This window comes from Kryptolebias marmoratus, linkage group LG18 (assembly GCF_001649575.2).
Source record: "Kryptolebias marmoratus isolate JLee-2015 linkage group LG18, ASM164957v2, whole genome shotgun sequence".
In the NCBI taxonomy this organism is placed as follows: domain Eukaryota; kingdom Metazoa; phylum Chordata; class Actinopteri; order Cyprinodontiformes; family Rivulidae; genus Kryptolebias; species Kryptolebias marmoratus.
Genome location: NC_051447.1, coordinates 9,177,078 through 9,199,277, shown reverse-complemented (window position 1 = coordinate 9,199,277; position 22,200 = coordinate 9,177,078). Strand labels below are relative to the sequence as shown.

At 39.2% G+C, this 22,200-nt stretch overlaps 1 protein-coding gene across 4 annotated transcripts in view; it reads right to left on the bottom strand.

Annotated features, from left to right (window-relative positions):
- Positions 1-22,200, bottom strand: part of magi2a (membrane associated guanylate kinase, WW and PDZ domain containing 2a) — a 229,187-nt gene that overhangs the window by 139,935 nt on the left and 67,052 nt on the right. The window lies entirely within an intron of this gene.

The following is a 22,200-nucleotide window of genomic DNA, read 5'->3' as shown; positions in this document are numbered from 1 at the left end:
ATCTCACACAGCGTGCATCTCTCAGTATGTGTTGAGGGCAACTCTCAGCTCAAACGAGATCAAATTTTAGCTCAATATTGGTAAGAATGACTGAGTTATAGCTATTTTTGTGTTGGATAAGAACAAATAGCTGGGTGGGCAAGCTTTATTGACTTTAACAAGTTAACATGACTAGTTTTTGAGAGTTTGATGTCTATGCTTATAAATGACTGAATAGCTATTCTGTTACGAAGCCTTAACTAAATCATAATTTTAATAAAACCAAATCAAAGCCAGTCAGATGTTGAAAAATACGAGTCTTCTGATGTAAATGCAACAGGAAAGGGATCATTTTAAAATAAAACATTAATTTTGCAAACTGTGTTACTTTAAGTATCGAAAAACGTGACTTTTTTTCTCAAAAAAAAAAAAAATTCAACATTAATCACTGACACTTCCTCTTTCACACTGTGTAACTGCCTCGACTTTAATCCTTCTTAAATGGCGTTTCCAAGCCAACAAATACAAGAAAAGGTTGAATTGTCCTGAGATGCCCACAGTCATTGTGAACAACAACAAAAAAACAGAGTGCGAGGCACGGAATATTAGTGAGGAGCGGATCGTCAAGAGACTCGAGTGAAAGCAACGCCCGCCGAGATGGAGCTCCGCGTGCGGTTCTCACAAAAGCATCGAACTAATCAACATTCAAATGGGCCTTTCCCCGTTTCTCCTTAAAGATCAAACGGAAAGATCAGGGTAGCGTGCCAGTTTCGCAATGGCAGAAAGAGAAATAAAAGGTTGTTGCATGGGAGGACAAACAAGGGCAACTTTGACTAAACGGTCCCGTCCTGTGTGCAATCAGAGTGCACTGAAAGGTGGTGGGAGGCACAAACAGCGCGCTGATAAAGATTCTCTTTCATCACCGCTTCTGAAACGTCTAATTTCACCTCAGACATCTACATCAGCAGACATTAAAGCAGGGTAAAAAGCCCGCTCAAGACTTCATCCACTATTTTTCTTCCATTCGCCTCCACCATCCATCATCCGTCTGGCTCTCTGTCTTTAAATGGATTCCGAAGGGGCAAGCAGCCAAATTTAATAACCCTCCTCCCTGTTTTTTTTTTTTTTTCCTTCCTCAATTCTGATTCCTGTAAGTCACGCTCTCCCTTTCCCTATTTTCTGCTGGTTTCCGTTCTCATATTCTCACTTCTGTTTCTTTACCCCCGCTGATGGAAATGAGGCCATATAACACCTGTAAGAACATCACAGACCTTTTCAGCACAACAGATTTGCTTGGCAAAGCACTGATTTGAGGGGGAAAAAACAGTAGGTAAACAGCGCAGTCATTAAACAGGCAGAGATAATAAGATGCAAAGTGAAGAGAGGCTCGAGATGGCAGAAAAAAAAAATGCAACGTCATCTGGAAGAATATAAAGAGCTGTCACTACAAAAAACACCAACTCAACCTGCAAGAGGTGGTTTTTTTCCCCTCGATTTCTTATATAACTCTAATTACAAGATGACTTTTTCACTGTTTTGTGAGAAAGACAAGTCATAAGTCTTTTTGTTTGTCAAAATATTTTAACAGAAACGGAAAATGAACCCTAGTTTTTTGGGATTTCTAAGTTTATTTTCAGTAATGTGTCTTTAGACCTCATTATGAAAGCCCATTATGGTTTCATTTACATTGGTTGTTTGACAAATACCCCATTAGACTCTGCAAGTAAAGCAGCGGACAGTTTTATCTCATGCTTGCAGGAATTTATTGGTGATGCATTTGGTGAATCTGTCAGTAAAATGTGGGGCCAGTTCATTGTTATTCTTCAAGGGTATTTTGGAGGGAAAGCTTCGGTTCTTTAGCGAGTCAATTATTGAAAAAAAAAAGTCATGTTTTGAAGCAGACACTGTTAGCAATAAACCTTGGATGAATAACTTGCCTCATTTCTTGCAATCCTTCATTTAAACCAAAACCCTTTTTTAAAATCCCGTATTTGAAATGTGTTATTGTCTGCAGAATCACAATTCTTTTACAATAACATTTAAAAATTGTCGGCTACAGACTTCAAACTTTAACTGCTCGTGTTGCATACATTAAACTGATTAAACCAAATTGATTTAATGCATGCAACGGTAAAAGAGGGGCCTTTTATTGTAGGTCCTTTGAAACCAACATATAAAATGCCAACTTACCATAACATGTTAGCATTATACTTCTGGCCTTTTCTCTCTCTCTTAGTTTCCTTCATCGTCCTCAATGGAGAACTGGCCTTTGAATTGCCTTCTGCCTTCAACTAACCAAAAATCTGCTTTTGTGCTCACTTTTTTTTGCTATGTAGTGTTTTCCTTCTTACTTTTTCAGCTTTATCTCAACCCTTTTAGCCATTCAAAGACAAACTCAGACACATACACACTCAAATGTCATTTACAAAGCACCTTCTGACAACTGAAACACAAATAAGCTCAAATTCAGAGTAATAACATGTGGAGTGGGACTCTTGATACAATAGTACATATTTTTATATGAATACCTTTAAATAATGGTTTGGTAAAGTGCAAAAAATAATACATTTCTTGTGAATCTTGTGCTGGGATGGACTTTTTACCTCAAATTAGGCCATTGTTTACTCTAATCTCATTTCTTACATACAGAGCTCTGCCAATAATTACAGCACATCTTATCAAACTACTACACTTCCTTCTCCCCTCACATGCAACAATCCTAGGAATAAATCAATTCCAGCTACTGTCAGCTGTAGCACAAAGCCAAAACGTGATTGCACGTTTCTTCCGCCTATCACGACGCCTATGAGTGACAGCAAAGCATCAAATTAATTGTGCTCATTTAATTTCCACACTTTGCAGCAGCAGCAGCAGCTGAACGAGATTCCCATAAATACCTTGTTTATGGTAAACATGTCATCTCCCTCCCTGATTGATACGAGCTCTCTTATTTTCTCACTGGCAGCTAGTTTGCATTCGCTTTTGAATTTTCACAAATGCATGCACTCTGTTCTTGGAAAAAAAAAAAAAGAAAGGTTTTGTTAGAGATTCTAACATAAATACTAAAGTAAAGGAATGGATACAGATAAACAAACATGCTGTCTTGTTATGTCTCAGAGCAGCATAATGCTCCATACGTCTTGATCAGCAGGTTATTAGCTCTGAGACTCAGCGGTGATTCAAGGGGCACACGTGTCTCCTTTAAAACAGAATTTTGCACAACAGCTGACCTCGTGATCGCCAAGCTGGGTCTCAGATATGAGTCACTCCAGATTTTCTTCTGGGAGCTGCGATTACATAGATCTGTTTACCTGGCGCCGAGGGTCAGAGACGGTTTGTGTGTCTGTCTTTGAAGGACAGGAACACATGTTCATGTTGCACTTTGTTCAGAGAGTCCCTGATGGATGAGGTTGGGCTTTTTTATCTGAACGAGACTGAGCAGCAGAACAAAGCCGAGCCAGCAGATGAAGAGGAGGAGGGAGAGGAAAAAGGGGAGGTAAGTTTGCAGAACTCCTACAACAGTTCTGGGGACGGCGGTATTTATAGCCTTCGCAGTGGTGTCCGCTTACATCGATGCTCCAACCTTGAGAATCCTTGAGCGAAGTCTGGATGCCTGGGAGCAGAATGTCTAATGATGAGACGAGGCAAAACAACAGCAAGGCTCAATCTGCCGTCAACATCCTGCCCCATCAGCTCGCTGCTGCAGTGTTTCCCTTCTTCCTCATGTGGCTTCAGAACACAAACCATTCTCAAAAAAGAAGAAAAAAAAGATTCAAAAGCATAATTGGATATCTTAAAAACAGATAAAAGTTTAAGAAACGTAAACGGAGGCAGCATTTTTTGATTTTTCTTCTTTTTGCTTTTTCAAGTAACAGGAAATGGACTCAGTGTCACATTTTTAAAAGCTGTTGTGACAGATGTGTTAAATGGTTTTACATTAAGCAGAGAAAACTACGTTAAATTAGCACAGCAAGGTGAAAACACGCAGAAAACTGAAGCGATAAATGCTTTGAAACTCCACAGATTTTAAACAGAAACTCAAAGTATGTTGAAGTAGATAGCAAAAAAATCTCATTAAAAGTTAGCTGAAATAAATCCACAAAACTGGCGTCTTTTATGAAGAAACGGCACAGAAATCAGCCGGATTAATATTACCAACACTAACTATTCCTGCAAAGATTTAACAAACAGCCTACTAATCACATATAGGCCAATTAAAAATGTTTGGAGCTGATCTGATGGTCTTTTGTCAATGTTCTGACATTTGAGAGAAATGTCAGAAAAAAAAACCAACAAAGAGATTATTGATAAATGAAACAATCCGTCTTGTGGCTCGTACAATCATTCTTAAATCATTTGCAGGACATGGAGTGGATCGGTTTGTAAAACAGGGTGTTCCATTTTGTAACATTCAGACTTTATTATGCTGACTGTCATGTAAATCCCCATCTAGATTAAAGGATTTGGAGGTTTATGGCAGGTAAGGGTGAGCAAAATATGTTTGGCCCCTTGGATGCGATCACACTAATGGAGTTATCCTGCTGGTCGACCAACTCTTCTTTTGGGGAAGAAGGAAAACAGCAAGACGACTCACACTGGCGACTGGCGTTTTGTTGGCATTTCTAATGTCAAAACAAAACATTAAAATGAAGCTGAAAATTTGAAATGTAACTGAGATATCATGATTATCAGGGATTTCTCGCAATGACCCAAAGAAAAACTACTTGGAGCCAAAATGTCTATCATTGATATAACATGTTTATCTGTCCATAATGTCTGTTTCATAAGTTATACAAGTTTGTGCCTGTGTTTGCCTTAGAGATAACTAGAGAAATAAAGATTTTAATGCTCCTCTAAGGGATAAATCTAGATTTGATCAGACTGTCTGAGCTATGTGATCCCATCATTATGACTGTGAACTTTTCTCAAGCTGTCAATTCTTCAGCACTTTGTTTAATTATGAAGTAAAACAACACATGGTGAGCCAGCCAAAATTTAAACTAGAGTCTTCAGTTATAATATTTTGAACTTAATATCTTCCCTCTGACTGAATTATGTGATCTAATTTGAGTTAATACTTGTGTTAGCCAAAGTTATTTAGGTTGTGTGATTGCCTTTAAGAGCAAATGTTGGGTTTGGACACTTTCCCTCCAAGAGATATTTTTGAAGAAAATAAATCTATTCATTATATTTTGTTGTACAATTAATAAAAAAAGAAGCTTTTTAGAATGCATGAAAACAATTTCTATTGTTGCCGTTTAACAAAACAGCTACAGGTCTGTGGTGCGACAATGATAGAACCGGTTTACAGAGTAGTGTTTTGTGTTAAGTTTTAGGGTTTTTTCCTTTATTCTTGGTTTCAGTGTTTAATCTGCTCCTTTTTCATCCACACTTCTGTTTTTCTTTGCTACTTGACAGATCCTTGTGTTGTTATGTTCTCAGTTATGATCGTGTTGCTGTTCCAACTAAAGCTTAATTATTTTTTACTGTTCCTGCTTATGCAGCATTTTGGGTTCTCGTGTTTATTAAAGTTCATCTGCCTCCAGACTCCTCATGCACCTTCACTTGGGTCCTCTTAAATCCTCCACCACCCCTCACTTATGACAGACTTACCTCAGGTCAATCTGGAAATGTCCCACTCGTTTTACTGCGGCATTGAACCCTAAAGAGAGTAACATTCACATATCTGAAAAAGATTTTTTTCTACTTTAACCAATATATCTGTTCAGTGTTTTATCTGCTGTGACATAGCGCAGACACGTTTGAACTTTTTAAAATTTTGTTCCCAATTTAAGAGCCCCAGAAGACCCAGGTGGAAGTAGTAGGTGTGACGACTCACTCAGGGAAGGAGTACAGCAACTCTTAACAAAGTAAAAGGTGCTTTTGGACCAAACAGCCAGGAGGACTCCAAGGGTTAAAAGGATTGTTAGTCCCACAATGAAGAAGTTATATGGACCACTGTGTTTGTTTTTGCACCGCCATGGGACCGTCGTGATTGTGCAACAATCTGTGCAACCGTGGCACTTAAGCGTGGAACATCCGCCATCAACAACAGCACAGTTTGAACAAGCTCTCTGAAAAAGGAGTTTACAACACATCAGTCTACTTTGTGTTGCACACATTCAAAGAAGAGTATGTCATAGCACACAACTGCAACAATTAGCTTCTGCTTTCGCAATATGAACACTCAAATGTGCTCGGTCAATCAGCATACACTCATGAGTGAACCAATCACATCCCACTACGTCCCTCAAGAGTTCTCATTAAGCTAAGAAAGACTAAATAAATGTACTTATAGGGACTACAAGTGGCCACAGCCCAAACAAACAAAAGAAAAAGGCAAACTATCACAAATAATAAGTCCTTTGCTACAAAAAATGTGAATTGCAATTGTTTTATTATAAAATGATGACCAAATGCAAAACATCAACATAAATAAAGATGGACGAAGTCACTTTATTACCTTCCATTGTCCAAACTTGAAGCAAAAATGGTTTTATTTTATTTTTTTGCGGATATTGTATTTTAGGAGCCAGATGTGGGGCTGCTTACTCCCCCAACCTTAACAAGCTGTGACATTATTAATCAGTGTGACGTGACACTTATAAGCCCTAAATAACTAGTTAAAACTACACAAATCAACAAAAATCAACACCTGAAAGAAATTATTTGAAGTGTATTTTTATTTTTAGTCAGGAAATTTTTATACTTGTGTACAGGACTTAAACACTGTACTGCAGCCAGCCACTAGGGGGCGCTTGTCCGTTGTGGCTTCAACTTCCAGCCTCCGGTCCTGTATCAGGTAATAATTTATATTAATGGTGAAAATGAAAATGGAAAATAAAAGTTTGGAATTCTGAAAGTGACTTTTTAATGTGTTTCAGAAAGTCCTAATATAATAAAATAATTAAAAAAAAACAGTTCACCTTATACAAGGAAATAAATAAATGAAAATATTTACAATAATTGGTTACGAATCACTGAATCATTTTCAGTAACAACCTGACAGGTGCCTGGAGACTTTATTTTTTTCCCAATTTAATGTTTTGTTTGGTGGTGCATATATTCGAAGGCTAAACAGCTAACACAAGTTTGTTTTTTTTCTTATAAATATGGGAGCAGACAGTTTTTGCAGAGAAGATTTGGATGTTGACTGAAAGACACGTGACTGTTTGGAGAAAAACAAGCCACAAATCAATGGTCTGTATCAACCCTCTTAAAGTCACGGACAGCGGACAGGCAGATAAAATACCACGAGTTCTGTTTGTACGAACGAAGCGCTGTCCCGTGGGGGAGCTCATTCCTCGAAAGCAGCCCCCAGAGAGTGGGAGTGGGGAAGAGAAGATGTGGGCAATGGCCCACTCTCTGCTGTCCTTGTTTCTCTTTCAGTGAACTTCACTTCCAAACGTGAGCTGAGCCTTTAATGCACACCGAGGCTTCTTTCGAGGTTTCTGAAACTCTGCGAGGTGCAGAGGAGTCAGATGGCTCCGAGAAGGGCACCCAGAGGGGGTTTAATGATTAGTTCAGCTGCAGCTCCTCTCTGAAACAGACATTTTCACACACAAAAAAAACAGTAGTTCCCTAAACTATCTCCGAAGTGCAACTAATAAGGAGCGGGAAAACAATCAGCTTAACCAATTAAATGGTGATGAATCATCACACAAGACAACTAAAAGGTAAATATGCCATAAAAACCAAAAGATAAAAAGCTGATTGTAATCCTGAACTCTTGGCAGTGGATGATATAAGACATCCGCGACAGTAATGAAGTCAAAAACACCGCTGCTCTCCATTTCATCTGCACTGCATTACATAATACAGAGTCGAGGAGTTACACAATCTCTGCTACTGCGGGACCAAGTTGGCTTCTTAATTGGAAACAGAATTAAAGGCCAATCTGACCATGAATGAACTCGGTGCTGCAAAGAATCTCTCTTCACCAGGTGTGGGGAGTTAACTGTTGCGCCAAGTGGGATCTGCATGCTCAGATAAAACTTGCACACTTTAGGAAACCTACAGTCACTCCGTTCTTTTGGCTTTTCTGGTCGATGATGTACATCATCAATCAAATATAGGGTTAAAATGAACCTTTGTGTGTTGATCTAAATGACCTACTACACAAAAACAGCTTTGGGTGGGTCAAGATTTACTGAAATCTACAGTTTAGTTTTTGTTTTTATTCTATGAAAAGTTAAATCTACTCATAAGTGGCATATAAATGACATCCTCTTCAACTAATAATAGACTACACCTTTGTGAATGGGAGAAATTTGCTCATAAAAGTATAATTTTATAAATAATTTAATCCCCTACACACAAAGTGACGGCATCATTTGTACTGCCATCGAGATCAATGTAAAACTAAAGTCTTGTTTTGTCTTTATTGTTGATATATTTCTTCTTTTATAGTGACTTGAGCAATAAACAGGACAGAGTAAAATGCCTGAACAGATTCTTGCATTCAGAGTATCAAACGATTCGTTGTTTCTGTAAGTATTTGTACGTGGAGCTAAATGATCAGATTCACACCAGTGTCAGTTGTTACTCCGTGTGTGTTTGAAGAAGTCTCAGAGTGAGACACAAACAGCGAGAATCAACTCATGGGAGCTGTGAAGAGCAGCTTCTAGTCTAGAAAAAAAAAAAAAAAAGACTGCACAGAGACGGAAATTCTCTCAATACATCTACACATTGAGAAGTAAATTTAAAAGATTCTTGGGTTTTACGTATCAGGACATATTACAAATGATCTGATCATAACTAGGTTCTATTAGGTTCTATTTCTATTATTTGAATCTAAACTCAGGTGCACAAAACATCTCGTTGTTTATCACGCAAAGACGAAGCCAAAATGGAAGAGCTGTGTTTTTGCCGCCACATTTGGCAGCAAAAACAAAGTGTCTGGAGCACAAAAAGATAGTGGGAATGTGAAAAACAGGCTGCTAAGAGAAGGTTTTTTCTAAATATCCATTTTTCTCACCAAAATCTCCCTTTTCTGTTGACAGGAGGGGCAAAAAAAAGCTTAATTTTGAAAAATTCAGAGTAGGTTGGACAGGGTCAAACACCACTAGATGAGTGGTAAAATTTTAAACTGATTTGCCAGCTTTGTACTTGGATTCAAAACCCAGGTCATTAAAAGCATCATCAAGCTGCTAAAATTGTGAGAAAACAAATTAGTTTGTTATTGTCTGCAGCAAACATCATCTTGTATGCATTAGTGTGGTACAGTCAACAATATTGCAGCTGTTTTAAATCTGTTACCCAATTAAAACCACAAAAAACAACTGCATCTTTGACAGCTCGCAGCTGTGCCATTTAACAACTCTGACACACTTTAATGGGAACATTTTAGAAGTTTTAAAGGGATATTTAGATTCTCTTTTAGTGCTCTCGGTAATAAAAATGACAGTTATTAATTAACCTCAAAAACATTCACACTTTTATCTGAAACAATGCTTGTAGTTTGATCCACAAGCTTCCCGTCGAAGCAGACAAATGAGGAATTTTAAACTACGCCCAATATTTACTGGAAACCGCTGAAAAAGGCTCGCTCGCTGCGAACGTTCTGTTCGAAATTAAAGCAGAGGTCAAAGCAAAGCTGCGGAGTAAAAAATGCTCAAAGATTTTGTGAACCAATTTGTGAAAACTATGTTAAAATTAAGCTCTTAATTTTAACCAAATGTACTTGAACACTGAACATGTTATCAGAAAAAAAGGTTGTTTTTTTTCCAACCAAGTAGTAAAAAAAAATTAGAAACCCAACACAAAAACATTCTCGAACCCTAAAGAAACAGTTTCCTAGGAGCTCATTTACAAGTTGTATTTGTGTGAAACCTTCTCTTCACCTGCAAAAAGTTAGGATCCTGATAAAAACATAAGCAGCTGCAGAGAAAAGCTTAACCTGAATGCAGACAAACATTTTTGGAGCCAGGGGAAATCTAAAAACGCAGATGGTGAACTCAGCCAAATTGTTCAAACTAAATCACTTTTTTTTATATTTCCCCATCACAAGTTAGACACAGTTTCTAAAAACATTCAGCAAACAACGTTATTTGCAACTATTCCATGAATGCATTTCAAAGTGTACAACACAGAAACCAACATAAATTGTGCACATTGTAGCTCCCCAGGAAAGAGCTCCAATATATTTCAGTCCAACCTGCGAATATTTCCTGCATACATCACCAAGCAGCCTCCGCTTTCAGATCTAACTGCCAGTTTGGACCAGTTCAATAAACTCGCTGCTTTAACCGCATCTGCAGCATTTTTAACCTCACTGACACTTTCTTTTGTCTCTCAACTTCCATCTCATTTAAAAAAAAAAAAAAAAAAGACCATAAGTTTAGCATTTGGAGCATCTGTTCAGTTTGCTTACAGTGGTTTAAACCGATCTGTATTATTCCATCAACATTCACGAGGTGAATTACATTAAGCAGCTGCGATTGGGATTGATCCAAGTGCAAACACCTTCAGTTGAAAAGCTTTTTATAAAGGAAGAGGTGAATGCTACAGTGTAGATGTGTTCCACTTTATTATCTGATTGATTCTGTACACTTTTACCTTTACTATCAACACGAGTAAATGAAGGCACTGAAGATAAAATGGCTTCTTCCAAGGATTAACTCTCTTTATGTTCGTAAAACCCATCTCCTACATGTACACAAACACCATATGTATTTGATTAAGGCTCATGAAAGCAAAAGGGCAATACAATGTTTTGCCAAAGTCTGCGTTTTTGTTTGTTGTGTCAGAAAAATGTCTATGAAACTCTTAAACTAATCATTGGATGATGGAATGATACGTGTAATTGTGCGATAATAGTTCAGTACAGACATTTTGATTGGGTACGGTAAACTAACGATTAACACATGGCTTTCATTATTTTCGCACTTCCTGTGAAGTTGTGCGTATCCATATAAGCGTATGGAGTTTAACTACGGCAAGACGAGGGAGTTTTACTGAAACTGAAGAGAGCCCTGCACTGTAAGGCTTTACGGACTAATTAATAAACGCCCAGCTGGAAAGGGAACAATGTATTGTTTGTTTTAGTATGTTCTGTTGCTGTGAATAAAATGCAACTGTTGATTTATGGAAGTGTTTAGGCGTGATGCTAAGGTGATATATTAGCACTACAAATAGCTCCATGTTACAGTGCAAATACTAAAAGTAGTTGAGCCTTACTTGATAAACAGGGTAGTTTGTTTTGTTTATTTGTCTCTCCTTCAGGGAGAGTAGTCTGTAAAACTGTACCATTTGGAATTTGTTTCTTTTTCTTGTTGCACTGAACTGTGACACTGGATGTACCTCTACAACTGATTACCTGTTGGAGTCAGTCCAATTCAAGATGGCAGCCACGGCTTATCAACTCAATAAAAATGGCTATAGCTTTGTCAAATTTACAGATATTGAGCTAAAGTTTGAGATGGTAGTAGCTGAGAGTTATCTTCAACACACACGCTCTCAGTTTTAAACTCCTGCATGAAAGGCGGTGTTCGAAATTATTATGATAAAAATGCAGTATTTTTATCCAGAGTCTGACAAAATTCAAATTGTCTAAACAGATCAGAGCTGTGTTCATCTACACAAGCAGAATCCCATGTAGAACATTCCTAAGCAGCATTTCTGATCACGTCAAAATCATAAATAGCTTCTAAATCTGATCCACGGTCGGTGAAACGTGGCTGCATCCACGAGGCAAATTTCCCAGCGGGTTTTCGATCACGTACAGTAGATTCATCTATGGTACAAATAAATAAGTAAAACAACATGAAATAGTCATGCTTGTGCACTTAAGGGTTTAGAGAATCAAACTATTCCTGACACGAACAAGAACGCCTACAATGGATATATGTTTAAAGATGTTTTGGCTGGTGCTGATAAATATTGATGGTGCACTGCAAAAAATTTTAGTTAGTGATCCAATTGGGTTCTCAAATCCAACCCATAGTCAGGAGGTAAATCTTAATAATCAAACATTTTTGTCAGCTTTATGAGCACAAAAATGGAACTAAATGAAAAGGACAAAGTTGCTTCATTCATCTTATTGTGTCTGTTGAATCTTCTGTTCCAAAGAATCGAACATCATAGCACCTCACCACCTGCGCTTCTTCTTTTCTTGATGTCTCTAAATAAGTGGCTCCATTGCTGCCAAATGAGACGCCCTGTTTCATCGAGAAGTTTATCGATTGTTCGAGAGAACATTGTTTTTGTTTTTGCACCAGGTGTTCTCGGCAGGTAAGGTGCACTTTAATAATCTGATGCTGATTATGGAGGGAGATGGAGTCTGACAAACCTCCGCAGACCAGCGCTGACATCACGTCTGTCTCCATGGCGATGTGGAGGAAACGTAGGCTGCTGGTATCTGGGAGCGAAGCGCAGGAAGAGAGACGGGGACGGACAGAGAATGAGAGCGCTGGAAATCCTCTCGGAGAGGCGTGAAGGAATATCGTGTCAGGAAGCGACCGGCTCTGAATACTAACAGAGGCGCGTGTGCGCACACACACACACCAACACACACAGAGCCGTCACCGGCACGCTTCCTGCCACGGTGTCTCTTTCAGTTTTGTCAACAATCAGAAGGCGTCAGGTGAAAAAATAGCCTTTGAGCACAAATGTCACTGGAGCCGATGGTGACATTAAAGCCTATTGGACTTGAGCTTCGGACTCTACAAAGAGACACAGGAAGCGGGAGGGGGGGTAAAAAAAGGAAAAAACTGATGGATATGATTGTCATGATCAGTGGTGATGACGGAAAGGAACCCAGAGCGCAGACTCATTGTAAAAAAATAGAAACTAATTTATTAAACTAAAGAAACAAACGAAAACTAAAAAGCTGACGTGGCAGCGAACAGACAAGAACTAAAATAAAGACATAAACAGAACAGAACTCTGAGGACAGGAACACGGCGTGAAGCAGCAAGCACAGATACATCAAACTAACAACAAACATCAACAAACCTTAGACAATGGACCAGCGGAGTGTGGAAGACAATGACCGGGTTTTAAAGACTGAGGATAATTAGGTAAATGGAGACAGGTGACGTGATTACAAAGTGGGGACAGGTGTAGGTGTGGCNGTGTATGGGAGCAATCATGGGCAGGTGGAGATGGGCGTGACCAGGAAACAGCAAAAGGGTGACTGGGGAGGAGTGAATACAAAAGCACAAACATGAGGAAGACAGAACCCAAATGAACCAAGAAGAAAAACAAAAACCATAAAACTAAAAATAAGAAACAAAACCCAAAATACAACCCAGAGAACTAAAATAAAATCAAAACAAAACCCAGCAAAAGCCAAATCACCACAATGATAACCTCCCCTAGACCTGAAAACCTGTTCTTTAGAGTCAGGTTCACAAGTTTAAATAAAGAACTGCACATCTCCAACTGATTAACCTTTGGAGTGAACTTAATTCAAGATGGCTGCCATACTTAATCAATCTGTCTCCACAAAAATGGCTATAACTCAAGGAAGTTTACAGATATGCAGCTTTGATTTGGTGTGGTGGTAGCTGATCGTCATGCACAACACCAAATCTAAGCTCTAACAGATCATGCATTCTGCCATGATAGGCGGTTGATTACATGCATTTCTTCAAGGAATGTTATGCATTCAATTTGAAAATATTTTATGAGAGCAAGAATTTAAATAAGCATGAACCTAACGGCTGCGTTTTTTTTCTTCTTTTAGGTCCACTCCAAATCCTTTTGAGACACAAAGTTCAGATGAATTATGCCACCATGAATCATGTTTGTATTACGTGAGAGTTGGAGTTGAATGAATGACTTGAGCTGAAGTAAAATGTCCTTGCCAAGTCTTGCTTCAAAACACTGATAAGAAAAAAGAAAGACAAAACTGGATATATGATTCTTACACTGCAATATTTTTAGTAACTGAAAATATTCCTCAAGGGTTAGAATTATTGACTTTCCTCAACCTTTGCGTGCTGTTAATGCCAACATCCATACTCATAAACTTCCAAAGGCTCACGCTGCTTTGCTTTTTATGTTCTGAAATGCAGCTTTGTCCTGATAAAATAGTACCCATAAATTTAATTTGGAGCAGCAGAGTTGAAAATTTTGGCAAAAAAAACAAAACAAAACATCACATAATGGGGGGAAAAAGGCAAATTAGAACCAAAAACAAATACATAGCTAACATAAAGTCTCAGTTATCTCGACATGAACCTGTAGCTACATACAGAGTGTACCTGAGTGCCAAAGAGTTGTGCTGTAATGAAGTTACTGCCCCTTCAAAGTCAAACTAATCAAATTTGAACAAATTCCAAAGTTATAACTGGGGAGGTACAATGTTGGCAACAAGCTTTTGCATGAAACAAGCTTTTGCAATTTGCTTTCAACATCTAAAATATTCAGGGTGCGCTGTTTATCTCTGGACCGGCAAATACACACACAACTGCACGTATGATATTTCAGACAAATATCAGTTGTAGCCGTTTGGGTCAAACCTTGAAAGCAACATTATGCACAATCACGTACAGTATCACCAGACGCCAAGAGGAAGAGGAGAAAGCAGGAGGAGTTGGAATTAAGAAAGTATTTACTGTTTGGTGCTCAGTGTCAATTAAATCCATTTCTCCACAATGAAAGCGGTGGAGATGAAGATGACAAGGACGAAGCAAGACAAAGAAAAAAAAAACAACCTAATTAGGTAAGACAGATCAAGCTGAGGAAGAAAACGGAAAACGGTGCCATGCTTAGGATAACATTGGAAGGCAGAAAAGCCCCGCTCTTATGGTTTTTGCTTCTTCTTCATATATCAGCAAGCTGCTAACAGTAACTGAAGCACAAAGCATTTTGTTTCCTTCTCTAGGAAAGAATGTTGAATTCAAACGGAGGTAGAGTTGTACCCGTTTACCACACCAAACACTTCGCTTCATCAAAGTGTCCTCCGCTCGCCGTCTTTTCTTCCTGCTCACTTTTACAAGCTCGCGCTGAAGTATTGATTCCTCGGTTTCGTTTCCCTTCCTGTGTGAGACAACACTTTTTTTGCTTTCGAGTTTATTCCTTCTGTGGGTGGGTGTTCTAAATCGTTTATCCTGTGCATGTGACATGTTACGCGCATCTTCTGTCATTGCTGTTCCTCCCAAGACACAATTGTCATCCACCTAATCCAGTCCCGGGGGTCTAATTGGCTAACTGAAGCCATTTTCTCTGCTCTGGGGAGCAAAAAGATTAGGGGGGAGGAGGAGCGTGTGCTCTTAGCTACCCAGCGCCTAAACGAGTCACGCTTTAGGTACAAAGTCTCTCAGAGGGCTAGACGGAGGACACCCACCCATGTAAAAATCAGACCACAGAGAGGAGTTGCCAAACAGAATAACAGAGCAAGTACAGGTATCTATGTTTCGTTTGTGCTTGATGTCACACGCAGACATGCCCGAGTAGCTTTAGGCAGAGTTCGTCACCTGAGCCCACCAAACTCCTTTGGAGAGCCGTCCGCATGTAAACATCAATAATGAATTTAGCCCCGAGCTAAACACCTCGCAGTGTTGTTCACAAAACTCACGGTTCAAGAACTGCGCACGGCAAACAGCTACTCTGGCTGCTCAGGCGTTGACTCACAGAGTTAAACATGGGCGTAAAATCCTGCTGCTCCAGCCTCATCTGTTAAAAACAACTCTTCTTTTTTTTAGGCTTCACAAAACACAATGACTAATTCAGAGGCTAAAAATGTAATGTAGCGATGTGGTACAATTAGTGATGCGCAGATGTGATGCACTGATGATGCTGATATCAGCTTATTAGACTATGAGGGGATTGGCCAGATGTCTCAGATCCTCAAGAAGTACTTCATCTTGGTCACCATGGTTATAAAGACAGCAAAAGCCTGAAACTAATACTATAAAATTAGACTGTGTAAGTGCTGAAATAATGACAGGAGCTTATTAATCAATTACGGTACTCAATATACAAAATAGAAAAAGAGCTACAATGCCATTATAAAAATGGATTCAAAATCTTCCTTGTCCACGATGCAATGCATCTAAAAATAGGTTACAACCCCTTCCTCTAATATTCATATATGCTCCATTATAATCCAGTCATCCAAATGTATTTATACAGCACATTCCGAAATCTTATTAGAATGATGCGCAACTGTCAGTAGGTAAACAAGATATTAATAATCCTGGGATCATGATCTTCTCGTGTACGTGCATCTCGATTTACACTTAAAAATAAATATGTGGGCATAGCTTTCCTGCAATATTGGCCCAAACCCAAAGACCAAGGTAGAAAAGCACCAGAAGCTACAGAATCGATCAGTCAATCAATAGAGTGAGTTCAGTTTTAGGAAGTGGGGAAGCAGGATTAATGCATCACTTGTTCCAGTGCCAAACTTCAAAATAAAAACAAAAAAAAAGCTGCAGGTTTGTTGTAGGTTTAGAGATTTTTGTCAGAGGATGAGCAAACGTACGATACCATTTTGGTCAACACAAACAACAAAGTGCTCACATTTACACTCCCTCACTACGAGTCCATTTACAGTCAGAGAAGTTGGACCTGTGAAGGAAATTAGTTCTAGTTTGAGGAGCAAAAGATCTTATTTGCATGTGTGAGCATCTATCAGGAGAGGCACTAGCTATAATCCTATTAATCAGGGTAATTGGCTCATAATTGGCTCTCATCACGTCCCTACAGACGCCATCAGTCAAACCTCAACGTTAATGCCAGACATCTAAAACCTGCAGCTCACACTCCCTGCAGGTTTACCTCATCTCTACTGTTAAAAAGAAGGAGTCTGAGGCAAAAGAAAAGGGTAAAGGAGGAAACACTGCAAGCAGCACACAGATTAGAATCTCTAAGCTGCACAAAGAGTCATACTGATATTCAGTAAACAAAGCTGCACAGTCACGAAAAAGACATCTGCTCACATTTCTGAAAATAAGATCCGGATCAGCAGCAGCGGAGGCAGAGTTTAATCACTCTGCCCTAGTGTAAGCATGGACGTGTGACTGTTTGTTCATATATGTGAGAGCAGTTGGGGTGTGTGACAACACACTAATGAAACCAGACGTGCACACCTGACTCCTGTAAAAGATGCACGTTGCCTCGGGGAGGGGAAACCGGGCTTTCTGTTTCTGTGCATCAACGTGATAGTGGAAGCTGAAGCCACTTCTCGAAAGTGTTGGGAGTTATGAAGCGAAATGTCCAAATCTAGAGCCGAATCTATGTTATAACAATTCAACCGTAACATGGAGAAAAACCTGCCCAAAACACCAACAAGCCTTTAGGCATGGACTCCACTAGACCTTGGAAAGTCTGTTGTAGTATCAATCAAAAACACAACCAGTAGCAGCGCCTTTGGATGCTAAAAGTTGCAAAAAAGAAGCCTTCATCTTTTAGACGTTTGTCTAGTACAACCCACAGGTTTTGACAGATTTCAGTCTTGAACCATCTTTTGCTGAATGACCAGGTGCGTTTAGCACAAATTTATTGCTGATTGTCTGCTCAGCTGTTTGTTTACATCACATAAGGTTAACCTTGTGGTGAAAGCTCACCTGTCCAGAGAAAGTCACAAAATGTGCGACCACATGGACCGTGCCTGACGACGATGCATAAAACTAGCCACTCAAAAGGTGAAAACCCCAGTGACTACAATCCAGTATAGTCGTTTAGTTGATATGGCAGCAAACTCCAAATGCCAAACCTGCACAGCAGGTTCATGGTAGCGCCGGTTCAAAAACTGTTTGATCCACATTTTAAGTGCACGTCTCTGGGTGAGTGCATCCTTCATATAAAAAAAAAAAAAGGGGAGTGGGGTGTGGGTTCTGCTCGTGTCAAACAAACGGAAACATGTTTGTTCTTTGTTGATCGGCGCAAGGATCTAACCTTGAGCTTCCGCAGCATCTCCCTGTGCACAGGAGCACATCCAAAGCACAAAACAAACACACATGAGCGAGTAAGGAGAGGAGGAAGCAAAATACAGGGTTTTTGTGACTATCTGCAGTCCATTGATACAAACGGGGGGGGGGGGTTGACTTTGCAAGATTACTTTTGTGTTTGCTGGAGTCAAACAAGTGTCGGCTTGCATGTTGTGGAACTGTGTGAGAAGATGAAAATTCAACAGCTGTCTGTTTCTTCCTTGAAAATATTGTGTGGCATGACCAGATCACAGCAAAACAGTGTGAGGCAGAGAGAAATGATTGAAACAAAATCATTATTTTAGGGATTTGCCTTGAGCAGTATAAAAAAAATCTGATCCTTCTGTTTTTGTCTTAGTCTGCTGCTGTTCAACGTTGATTTCTCTGCAGACTTGGTTCAGCACGAGGTATAAAAGATCTATCAGGTGTTTGAGTTTTTGGCACCACAGATAACTCACAGCATTTGGATTTGGTGGTTCACAAGGGAACACAAAATTAGGGGATTATCGGAGACTCTGTAACAACAAACTCTCCTGCGGGGAAGGTCTAGAACCCCCTCTCAACAGGCCACTAATCCTGGTGGGTGGATGATAACTGTGTGTTGTGTTTCAATGACTTATGTAGCCCCTAAAGTTGAAATCTGCGATGAAAAGCAGAGTCAGGACGGATAAAACAGAAGCTGACATATCTTAAAATTAGTCCCCCACGAGTCATAAAACCTGGGCCTCCTACATTTCTCATAACACGATTCGATAAACATGAATTTGGTGACCTGAGTCAATCTAATCCAAGCTTCACCAGAGATACAGAAGACTATATTGACCCCTTCAGCATACAAGTAAATCTTAAAAGTAAAAAAAAAATAAAATACTTTGATAAAAACAATTTGGACTAAGAGAGTAGAATTATATAAATGTGAGAAAAACAGGCTTTAGGATTAAAAAAATAAAATATATACAGCTCCCTTCAGTCATTTAAACCTTGACAGGTCTGATTTAAAGAGGTCTTCCAACATCTGAAGCTACCGCACTCTTTAAAAATGGATAATGATATTTTACGTTGAGTTAAAATGGGCAAATTTGAAAAATAAATGACAACCATGACAACTTTTTTAAATTTCATTTTTTTTTTAAACACTGGAACTCCAATTTGTTTCTTCATGGTGCTTTATTGTTCTGTGGGCTTTTTTTTACTACATCATCATCATCATCATCAACCTCTTCCCCAGAAAAATAAGACCGAGTGTCCCCAGCGTCTTTCTGCCATTGTAATTTATTTTTAAAGGATTATGAAGTAGAATCTATGGTCACAGGTGAGCTTAGCTTTACTACTTCACTGTCAGAATACGTGCATCCCCCTCCACACTGATCCACTAAACCGGTAAAAATGAAGGAATATAAAGATGCTTTGCTCGCAGAAATAACAGCAGTCCATGACCCTGTACCTAAAGCCACGTTAGACGGAACTAAAATGGGACAGGAGTGATGGTATGTTGAATATTTGAAGAAAAATCTAATAATTACTGGCTAATTCGAAGAGTGTCTTTGCCTAAACTGACCATATGTACATGTTTTTTAGATCATGTTTCTCTATAAAACGGATATAAAAAAGAAAGAAAAAAAAAGCTGTTGTCCCCTTGAATAAATCACATCTTTACCAAAAAGGAATAAACCATGTTCTTAAGGAATATAAAGGTCGAAATGAGTAAAAGAGACTTTGCATTTACTGGCAGCTCTGTAATGGGTCAACCTGCTGCACTTGAATTAATGCTTTAGCCTGCAGGGAGATCTGCTGCATGGTGTCATCTTGTTAGAAGATGAAACTTTAATCATTTCTGTAGGGGGAACAAGAGCCATTGCTGCAGCAAAAATGTAAGACATAAAAAACTGATCATATGTTTAAAAAAAAAGTAATCAAATCAGATAGAAAAGTTCATCACTTGCATGTCGTTGATCCAAATACGTAACCAACATGTAGCATTAAGATTTCTTTTTCTACACCCTGATAAGGTTCCTTGACTAAGGCCTCCTGGAATGCACCATGCTTTTCACAATAAAATCGACTCGCAACTCCATTGGTTTTTCACAGCCTCTGAGTTTCTTATAAAACACCTAAAACACTGTGCCTGTGTCAGTCGAGATCTGAGCTCCATAACAGGTTACGGCACGTTTCAATCTCTCAAAGTCACTGATTTGTATTTCCATTTGAGATGATTTGAGGGCACACACTTTCTGCCGTATTATCATTACCTTTCAAATTGAATGCTTGTTGCGTCAAGCTTATGTGCACTGATTGCAGCAAATCATGATACAGACAATCTGACAGAGTGAGAGCTTTCCCTCATTCAGCAGGGCACAGTCTGAGATGGCGTAGCGGCCCCTGCACTTTCAATTTCAGATCGCACTGATGTGGCAAAGATGGAATATTTCATTAGGCTCGTGGATAAACAGAATCAGTGCTCTGCTCTGATATGGCTGCACGCGCACGCCCGTTAAAAAGACAGCAGTTGCAGAGAGCAGTGGTGACACAGATTGGATTCTGATTGGACAGACCACCCAGACTAAATCAATTCTTGAATATTACAAAGATGTGATTTTTTTAAAACCAACCCGAGCTGCAGGACACCGCTCATGGCCGAAAAATGACTGATAGCCCTGGCGGACATCATCCTCCTTCTGCCGGGCTGTGACTCACTGTCGGCTGTCGTGCCCGGGCTTATTTGACCACACTTAAAAAACACAGGCGATGGTGGATAAAGAAAACACCACGTATCATTTTTCAGGCTGGTGGACAGACTGGGCTCTACGTTTTGGTGAGAAAAAAAAAAGATTCCTAATCTTAGCCCCAAACTACAAAAACAGAACAGAATTCCCTTTTGACAGGATAAAAAAAATGTATTTTCCCTGGACTGTGCTCTGTTCTTCTCTGTCTCTACCCAATCCTTTGCCTTGGCTTTAGTATCCAAGAGAAGCCAATTACTCATACAGCCTCAGTAATTAACATGAAGGATAGTGAAGCCAAATGCTGCTACAAATAGACAATTGTGACAGCAAAACTTCCTCTAATGAGGCAGACCCTTGGGGATTCTCTTCTCTCGTGTCTGGCCTTGCTGACTTGCTGTGGTCCTCACGATGGATGGTGCTAAGCGCTACAACTGGAAGTGAGTCATTCCGAAGCCCATCGACCAGCAGCCACAAAGCATGAGGCAGTGGTAGAATTTATGAAAAGGTGTTTTCCCCACTTAGAAGAGAAGCGCTAAGATGCCTCGACACCACGCAAGCTCCTAATCCCAGATGGGTTCTGCCTCAAGACAAACATGTAGGCACACCTAAATTAGTATTGGCCAACTCTGTTGTAAAAGTTGAAACATCTGGGTTTTATATAACAACATAAAATTATTCACACACACAAAAAAAAAATCTAAGCCATGAATACAAATAGATGAAGTTTTATGGTTGTAATGAAGTGCCTAGACTTTTGTTTCCCCTAACAAGAAAGCAAATTGCATATTTGCAGCCACAATGATTTGAATCCATCTCTCTCAGTCTCGGAGTGAAGGGAATTTGTGCTAATGAATGAAAATACTAAAAGACAGCAACGAGACAGAGCGGTTTCCTGACAGCTGTAATTTGACATATTGATGAATGACCAAGATCTGTTAATTGAGTTATACATCCGCTGCTTATGATCCTAACATGAGTCTCATATTATGATTAAGATGTTTACATGACAGTTGCTGTAATCTCGATGCTGCCTTCAGCCGTATGCAATAATAACTGTTATACTGGCTGTACGTTTGTGTGAGGGCAAGGATAGGCAATATGGCCTATAAATAGTACTTTGGTATTTTTAAGCTTTATTTTGAAAAAACAATATATATTAAGTTTGCTCTAAAATTCATACACATATTAAATCCAATCGAATAATGCATTAATACCCCTCTGTAATGATTCAAATATCCCTTTTTATTGGATTCTGAATCCAAATAAGGTTAAAACTATGCAACTTTTGAACCAAGCTGCTGCTGCTGTTTCTCTCATTTGTTTAGTCCTAATTTACTATCCATCGATGCTCATTAAATTGTGTGGGATTTTTTTTTTTGTTTTGGATAAAGCTGATATTTCTGGATGGACGTGGAAGTTTGTTGTGCTGTGCAATGCAAGCAGGGCATGTGGAGAGAGTGACCCAAAGAAAAAAAAAAAAAGCATAATTCCAGTTTAAATGGCCAAAACATTGCCATGACAGTGTGTGTGTGTGATGATACAATATAACCATTTAATACATCTCCCGTGGAACCAAAGTTGGAAATCAATGAGTGTGTTGTAGACGTTGCCCACCCCTA